The sequence below is a fragment of the Equus quagga genome, chromosome 16 (genome assembly GCF_021613505.1).
Source record: "Equus quagga isolate Etosha38 chromosome 16, UCLA_HA_Equagga_1.0, whole genome shotgun sequence".
Taxonomy (NCBI): Eukaryota; Metazoa; Chordata; class Mammalia; order Perissodactyla; family Equidae; genus Equus; species Equus quagga.
The window spans coordinates 54400706-54406705 of record NC_060282.1 but is presented as its reverse complement, the minus strand read 5'-3'; the positions used below and the strand labels follow the sequence as shown (position 1 = coordinate 54406705).

General features: G+C 37.9%; 1 long non-coding RNA gene across 1 annotated transcript in view; it reads right to left on the bottom strand.

Moving 5' to 3' along the window:
* Window positions 1-848: 848 nt before the first annotated feature.
* Window positions 849-6000, bottom strand: part of LOC124227766 (uncharacterized) — a 99766-nt gene continuing 94614 nt past the window's right edge. The window contains exon 4 of the long non-coding RNA XR_006885546.1: window positions 849-5291. This is a non-coding gene — a long non-coding RNA (uncharacterized LOC124227766). The remainder of the gene's footprint in view (window positions 5292-6000) is intronic.

Sequence of the window (6000 nt, the reverse complement as noted above, 5' to 3'; positions counted from 1 at the left end):
TGATTTTAATATTCCTCAGTGAGGGAAGTACATAGTTTTTGTAGTGTTCTTTATTTCGGTATGTTTTCAGTACTTTACCCACACAAATATATCACAGTCCACAGCACACTTTTCTAAACAAAGGAAGAAAATACATGGAGTCAGGATGTATTGTCCCACCTAAATTGCTAATCAGATATTTGCAAATTTGGCTTGGATTTATAGCACGTTCATAATGACTTATGTAGTATTTATATTGAAGTTTTCATTGAAAAATTGAAGGCACTTCAAAGATTTTGTATTATTTTCTTCAAAACAGTCGTGGAAAAAGCAAAACAACAAGTTGCAAAGAAGCCTAAACATTGAATTAGATGGCAGGTCAGAAGCTGCACTGCTCCACCATTTACTAAAAAATAGTTACTCCTCATTTATCTTTCCAATGTAAGTATCATCCGTTTACTTTTCCTCCAAGCTTTATTGATGTATAATTTACATACAATAAAATTCCCCCCTTTTTTTGTGTAAAGTTTGATAAATTTGGGCAATTGTGTACAGTTGTGTAACTACCAACACAAACTGCTCTGCCTTCTGTCATTACTGTTTTTTGCCATTTCTAGGATTTCCTATAAGTTAAATCATACATTACGTTTTCCAAATTGGCTACACAATTGTGCATTCCTACCAGAAATGTGTGAGTTCCACTTCCTCCACATCTTACCCCACGTGTGGTATTGCCAGTCCTTTTAATAACAGCCATTCTCGAGAAAGTGTGGGACCATCACTATAGTTCTAATTTTCATTTCTCTGATGACTAGGGATGAGGAGCATCTTTTTATGTGCTCAGTGGCCAATTTGTATATCTCCTTTAGTGAAGTGTTTTTCAAATATTTTGACCATTATTAAATTGCATAAGTTGTAAAAAGTTGTATGTGTTGCAAATATTTTCTCCCAATCTGTGGCTTGCCTTACCATTTTCTTAACTTTTATTCTTTTTTTTTTGGTAATTTTTAAAGATGCAGTAGCAAAGGCATAAGCAGAAGGATAAGAAAAGAAAACACATGCTATAAACTCCTCATTAAGGACACTAACTTTCAAAGCCAAAAGCAAGAGAATCAAAGGTCTAAGGATTTGAAATTGAAGAAAAAGAGAGGATGATGACAGCAGGGGTTATGTGATTGTGAGCAAGTGCTAGAAAAGCATGTATGGCCAGATGTTGAGATCCTGCTTCTAGCCAAGATGAAGTAACAGGGACCAAATCTACCCCCCAACAAGAAACAACTAAAAAACTGGACAAAATATATGAAACAATGGTTTTCAAGACATTGGCCACTAGGCAATGAAGGACAATGATCCCCAAGAGACTCCACCAAAGAAGACAAGCACATGAAAGTGTTCAATGTTCTCAGTCATTGGGGAAACGCTAATGAAAACCACAACAAGATGCCACTTCACTCCTATGAGAATGTGTAAAATTTAAAAGACTGATCATACCAGATGTTGACAAGGATGTTGAGGAGCTCAAACTCTCATACACTGCTGGTGGGAACATCCAACCACTTTGGAAAAACATTTGGCAGATTTTTTTAAAAGGTGAACATATACCTAAATGACCTAGCCATTTCGCTCCAAGAGAAAGGACAGCCTATGTTCAATACAAAGTCTTGTACTTGAATGTTCATAACAACATCATTTGCTGCCTAGTGGTTCTCAGCTCGAGGTGATTTTGCTTCCTACTGGATATTTGGCGATGTCTTGAGATATTTTGGTTGTCACAACCGAGGGGGACTGGTGTTATTGGCATCTAGTGGGTAGAGACCAGAAATTCTGCTACACATCTTGCGATGCACACGACCGACAGTCCTCCACACAAAGAATTATCCAGCTCAAAATGTCAGTAGTGCCAAAGTTTAGAAACTGTGTCTATGGCCCCAAAAGGGAGCAACCCAAATGTCCATTAATAGGTGAAGAGACAAACTGTGGTATACCCAGACCGTGGAATACTACTCAGCAATGAAGGGGAACAAACTACTGGTTCAGGCAACAGCATGAATGAATCTCAAAAACATTATGCTGTGTGAAGAAAAAGACACAGAAACAAGTACCTACTGTACTTTAGATAAAATTCTAGGAAATGCAAACTAATCTACGGTGACAAAAACAAATCAGTGGTTGCCAAATATAGAGGACAGGGAAGGATCAAAAAGGGATGGGGGAGAGGGATTATAAAACGGCTCCAGGAAGCACATGATGGTCATGGATATGTTCATTTTCTTGCTGTGTCGTGATGGTTTCGGGAATGTACACTTACGTCAAAATTTATCTAATTGTACACTTTAAATCTGTACAATTTACTGTAAGTTAATTATACCACAACGAAGCTGTTAAAGACATCTATTTGCAAGAACACTGAAAATAATTACAAAAAGGTAATTAAACTAATTCGCCATACTGATTAATGAAAGAAGAGGATGAAATTTAATAATGAAACCTAAATAAACATTTGCCAATAGTTGACTAATTAGTGGGAAACTAGAAGTCTGTGGACTCGACTTACGGTCCTAGTTCTAGTGTGATAGTTGTAAATGACTTAATTCATTTGTAAGATGTGATAGTTGGAATTAGTGCTTTCAATCCTATACTTTTAAGGATCCCTCTTTTTTTCTCCTTTAGACTATTTTTATAGATTTCAGTGCTTTCTAGTGTAACTGAATCCATCTACTGTTATAACACCGAACTCACATAATGGCAGCCAACCACCAAGAAAATGTATAACTGTGTAGGTTGCTCTTGCCAAGGCCACCTGCTCATTTTCCTGTGGTTGATGGACTTCTTCTTCTCAGTTGTGCCTACTGAGGCCAAGGGCATTTAACAATAACCAAACTTAGATAAGCTATTCTAAATTCTCCTGTACTACCTGTGGGGCTGGCAGGATAAAAGCTCAGATAAAACTAAGACCAGGTGATCCTAGATGAGAGATGGATTATCACCTAGAAAAATGACTTTGGAAACTGATTGGAAAGAGCTGAGGAGTCTGAGTAGAGAAACTGGGGGCATAGAGAAAACCTGAAGGAAACTTGGAACTAATTGTTCCAATATAAAGATGCTGGATTAAGTAAGCTACTGAGGAGAGAGACAGGGGAGAGAGTAAAAAGGAGGAGAGAGAGCCAACCAAAGGCAGCTAAGATGTGCTTCTGGAGAAATGACCGAGGAGCACCAGATGTGGAAGAGGAAGAAGAAAGGAAACAGAATAAGCAATTTGGAGTTTCTTCCATGACCAAAGCTTGTGGTCACTGATCAAGTCCTAGAAACTGTGAATTAATGGACTCAGTGAGTCATTATATCTAGGCTACAGACTTTCTCTTCTCTGGGTCTCAGGCATGAGAAGTGAAGAAGAAGGTGGGGGAAACCAGCCCTTGGCTGAAATTCAGCCAGAGTTTCTGAAGTTGCTTCAAGCATTTGAGATCGTGTTAAATGATAGAAAAAGTCAAACTGATCCAAATCTCTCTCCTCTGAGCAGCCATTTTAAGTTAACCTTTTCATCTGATAATTACAAACTTCGATTTGAAACTCTTCACTCGAACGCTTTGGTCCACTGCTAAATAGGAAAAACAAGAATTGCAACTTGGCAGAAATACAGATTAGATGTAGATTACAAACAGAACGATCCGTCACTTTCAGGGAACATAAACCAGCGCAAAAGACATTAAGTAGCAGTTCTAGTTGTGCTGCCTAGATGGCAGAAAAAGATCAAAGCAATACGCTCTGCTACGTGCCGCAAATGAGAGCAGTTATTCTACCAGGAAGAGTCATATAAAATTAGCATGAACATGTTTATCCTTATTTTGAATACAGCTTTGTACTGAAAAATAAGGAGAAAGCAGCCAAGCAGTGGGTGTCATTGCTCCATGTTGTTGGCAGGAAAGCATTCTACTTGGCTACCAAGAATTAGTCCACTAGATTAACTCATTCTCCATTCAGCTGTCAATTTGTTTTAGCTAGTCTCTCTAAGTTGGCACTCAAATGCTTCCCTTTGTGTTGCCTTGATTTATTCTTATATTTTACCTTCCCAATTAGATTTGTTTTCCTTGCAGATAGTTTCATTTGTGTATTATGTATACGTGTGTGTGTACACACACATACACACGAGTCAATTCTCATTATTTGAAGTAGTTGTGTTCCATGAAGTCACTGTGAACACTGAATTAATGAACACCGTAACTGCTCCTGGGGTATTTACAAGATTAGGATCTTGTGAGTTTCTGGTCACAACATTTTTACCAACTGATCAACACGGAACTTGTTTTATGTGTGCTTCAGTTTAAAGATCCCTTATTCAATACATATTGTTTATTCACTAACTTGAACTCACAGACAACAGCACAATAACACATGCCTGGACAAAGCTTCTCTAATACACACATTTTCTCCTTAAGGCACATCATCACAGCCTTCTTGCACTCAAGAACTTCTGCTAGACAGCACTGCAGCCCTACACTGGGGGCCATTTTAAACAGTGGAATCACTAACAAAAATGCAAAAGATGTGTCACTAAACAGACAGAGAAAAGGACACTTGCTTACAGTGTGAGAGCTTAAACAAGAAGGCAGAGTATTGTCTTGTTCCACCTCAGCTGGAAACACGCCAGTCGGGCAACTCAGATTTTTCCCTGCTCTGTGCATGTCCGCGAATGACTGGGCAAGTGCAGCAAGTATTGATCTTGAAGCCACAAATAAATTCTAGAAAGTATGCAAATTCACAATAGTGAATCTGTGAATAATGAGGATCGACTGTATATGTGTATTTCTTTGCAGCAAGCTCCTAACAAAGTATATGGCCATAGTAAGCGCAAATTACAGATTTGTTTTCCTTGAAGACAGTTGCTATCTACTATATTAATATTACTCTTCATAGAAAACTCCTGGCCTAGGACATTGACTATATTAAGTTCTCAATTATAGGCCTTTGAAGGTTTTTTGTTCCACAAAAAAAACTAAAGGGCAAAGACTCCATTTCAACCCGGTGACTCCAGAGCCTACACTGGAGTACATGAAAAAGCCTGGCACATACAGGCACTTGAAAAATGTTACCTACTTTTCTTTGTTTCCTGACTCATGTTATTTCCTATTTTTCTTATTTGCTTTCATTTTAGCAGCTTGACTGACCCAGCACGTGAATAAACGCAGAGGCAGGGACTGCAGTTTCCATATGTGATGCTGATGGAATGCCACCGAGACACACCCCACTAAATTTGTGGGGTAGCTTCTTCTGGTGCTTATCTATCTTCTTTTAGTTCTCAAAAAGTTTCCAAGCTTCTGGAGGAAATAAAGGAAACCATAAGCTTTATATAAAAGGAATGACTTTCTTTAAATACCAAAAAGTAAAAAGCAGTTCCAAGTGTTAAAGAGCACAAAACTATTTACAGGTTTCAGTTTGTATTCTAGAGAAACATTAATCAGATTAAAATCATACTGTAAGACGTAATACTATAAAGTCATCTCATTTTTACAATATGTTTTAAATGTTATTTTTACTACTTCTTCACCACCACTCTCAGAAGTACGGTATTGCTGAAAATACAAGTCAACAAACCACAGCAGACTTTTGCCTCTCCAGGATTTGTGCTGTGTTATTCCACTAGGCCAACGAATGCCTACGAACATTTCTGCAGTGGAGCTATTTTGTTATAAAGGCTTTCGACCCTATTGACAGCAAGCATCATTCCTTGGGAAAGTAAGTGTGCAGTAAATTTGCTGTTGGAATGGAAAGTCATTAAATAGCGTGAGACATTTGACCAGCTATCTTCTCAGCTCTGCTCTAAGTCACTTAATCTTTCTTTTCCTTGGTCTTTGTGTCATTAAAATGAAGAAATCAGAATAATTTTTGTCAGATGAATGTTTTGAAATCCCTAATTCAAAGACACTCTATCTAAAATATTGGGCAAATTCTCTCCTAACTGCTTTGTCACAAGATAGTCAAGTAATGAAAGGAAAAGGCATCAAGAGGAGAAAATAGTAATAACAA